This window comes from Macadamia integrifolia, unplaced genomic scaffold, assembly GCF_013358625.1.
Source record: "Macadamia integrifolia cultivar HAES 741 unplaced genomic scaffold, SCU_Mint_v3 scaffold3111, whole genome shotgun sequence".
In the NCBI taxonomy this organism is placed as follows: domain Eukaryota; kingdom Viridiplantae; phylum Streptophyta; class Magnoliopsida; order Proteales; family Proteaceae; genus Macadamia; species Macadamia integrifolia.
Window position 1 is genome coordinate 12,903 of NW_024869212.1, and position 3,025 is coordinate 15,927.

Sequence of the window (3,025 nt, forward strand, 5' to 3'; positions counted from 1 at the left end):
ACCTTCAATATGGGAGACCAACAGCATAACCCTTCACCTAAATCTTTGAAAGATAGGTTCTACCCTGCTAGAACAGCCCAACCTTCCTGCATAGTTCTACCACAAGCCCAGGGCAATAATTTTGAACTCAAATCTCAATACATCAATATGTTGCCCCACTTCCATGGGTTGACCTCTGAGGATGCATACCTATTTCTAAGGGAATCTGAAGAGGTATGTGTTCTAATTAAGATCCAACAGCTTTCTGATGATGCTGTTAAGCTTAGGTTTATCACTTTTGCATTGAAAGACCAAGCTAAGAAGTGGTTGTATGGGTTACCCACAAATTCCATAACCTCATGGGAACAATTCACAGTTGTCTTCCTTAAGAAGTTTTTCCCAACTCACAAGACCAATAAGCTTAGAAGTGATATCCTTCAGTTTAGGCAAAAGCCTAGTGAGTCAGTTTCCAAACTTATAGAGAGATTCAAGGATCTACTCCAAGAATGCCCTCACCATGGCCTAGACCTATGGCATTTATGTCAAATAATTTATGAGGGTATTGATTACCCAACTAAACAAATGATAGAATCTATGTGCCCTGAGGGATTCACATCCTTTACAGATGAAGAAAAGGCATGGGAATTCTTACTTGACTTAGCTGACAAAACCCGTGAATGGGAATCAACCCAAGAGAGTGAAAGAACCATAAGAGGAAAAGGATATTTTGTAGATGGGATAGTAGCCAAGGAAGCCCATTTGGATAGCCTAATCAAGAGGATTGAGGCTATTGTTCCTAGACAGTCATAGAAGAATGCCCCAACACCTCTGGGGGCACTTCTAATGATAGTGTTAATGCCTTATACCAGAATAATCCATATAGTAACACATACAATCCAGGATGGAGAAATCACCCAAATTTCTCTTTGGAATCAAGGCAACCAAGCAGGACCTTCCAATTTCTATAATCAAGGTCAACCTGGACCCCAAAGGCCTCCTTTTGCACAACAATCTTTTTCCCAAAATACTTTTCCTAGGTCAAATGTAGGACCTCAAGCGAGTTTTCCTAGGGCCCCTCTCTTATCATCTTATCAGCAACCCCCTGGGTTTACCAACACTGGAGAGGCAAGTAGAATAAGTGACTTGGAAAAAAATATGGCCCTCCTCATGACAAGCCATCAAAATCTTACAAGAGAACTTACCCAAGTTGTCTCAATTATGCGTGAGAGAGAGAAGGGAACTTTACCCAGTCAACCAGAGCCTAACCCTAGGCATCATCAGCCTGTTAGTTTACAAGGACCAACTAATGCACCACTGAATATAGTACAAGGTCAGACTCAACAAGGCCCTCTAACCAATGCAATGTTGTTTATGCCCTTAGGAGTGGTAGAGAGTACCTACAGAGCGTTCCTAAATCTTCCCCATCTATTACTCCTGTTAACTCTTCTTCAATTGAGGACACAAATGTGCCTCTTGCTCCAGGTTCGTCTGATGAACCTAAAGATTTTTCTGAAACTAAAGATGATTTGGGTGAGAAAACCAAAAATGATTCTTCTGAACAGGGGCAAATCCCTAACAGTCCTTATGTTCATCCTATCCCATTTCCTAATCGCTTGGTAAACAAAAAGAAGACTGCTTCCATGGACAAAATTTTAGAAGTCTTCAAAAAGGTAGAAATAAACATCCCTCTTTTGGATGCCATATCCCAGATCCCCACCTATGCAAAGGTACTGAAAGATTTGTGTACTCACAAACGTATCACTAGTGTGCCCAAAAAGGCGTTCTTGGCAAGTAACATTAGTTCCATAATTACTCAGCCCATAGCAGCCAAGTATAAGGATCCAGGGAGCCCTACCATATCTTGTGTCATAGGCAACACCTATATTGAGCAGCCTTACTTGACCTTGGCGCAAGTATGAATCTTTTACCTTACCATGTGTACAAGCAACTAGGATTGGGAGAATTAAAAGCCACTGGAACTACTCTTCAGTTGGCAGATAGATCTGTTAAGATTCCTAAAGGGATGGTTGAGGATGTCTTACTAAAGGTGGGGGAATTTATTTTCCCTATTGATTTCATTGTGTTAGATACTAAGCCCTTCTCAACCAAGGATGAGATCCCAATAATTCTAGGAAGACCATTCTTGGCTACCAGTAATGCATTAATCAATTGCCGGAATGGTTTCCTAAGATTATCTTTTGGTAACCCAACTGTTGAGTTTAACATGTTTAGGATTGGCAAGCAACCACATATAGAAGAAGAGATCAATATGCTTGAGGATTTTCTGGATTTTTCTGATGATTTAGTTACCAACTTTGATATTGATTTTGATTCAGAATTCCAACAGTATATGGATGAGTTGGATGATAAGAGTGAAAATTTCTTTTCTGAAGTCTTGAGTCTTCACACACTTGTGGAGCCCTTAGGACCCCTTTCCAATTCCATTCCCAAACCTTCCATAGTTGAGCCCCCTAAGCTAGATCTTAAGGAGTTGCCATCTAATTTGAGATATGCTTTCCTAGGGCCTGACCAGACTCTTCCTGTAATAATTTCTTCAAATTTGACTTCTAGCCAGGAAGAGGAGTTACTTAAAGTGTTAAAAGATAATAAGGAAGCCCTAGGTTGGACCATGGCTGATATCAAAGGTATAAGCCCTTCCATTGTGCAACATCATATACATCTTATGGAGGATTCCAAACCATCCACGGAACCCCAAAGAAGAGCTAACCCAGTGATGATGGAAGCTATTAAGAAAGAGATCCTAAAGTGCTTGGATCATGGAATAATTTATCCTATTTATGACAGCCAATGGGTAAGCCCAGTTCACGTAATGCCTAAGAAGTCTGGTGTGACTGTAGTTCCTAATGCCAACAATGAGTTGATCCCTACCCGAGTCCAAACAGGATGGCGAGTGTGCATAGACTACAGGAAGTTAAATGCGGTAACCTGGAAGGACCACTTCCCATTGCCATTCATTGACCAGATGTTAGAGAGGTTAGCTGGACATGAATACTATTGCTTTCTTGATGGATATTCCGGCTATAAC

At 40.9% G+C, this 3,025-nt stretch overlaps 1 non-coding gene across 1 annotated transcript; it reads right to left on the reverse strand.

Moving 5' to 3' along the window:
* Positions 1-396: 396 nt before the first annotated feature.
* LOC122067773 lies at positions 397-503 on the reverse strand. The gene has a single exon (XR_006136872.1). It is a non-coding gene; the product is annotated as a small nucleolar RNA R71 (small nucleolar RNA).
* Between the last annotated feature and the right edge of the window lie 2,522 nt (positions 504-3,025).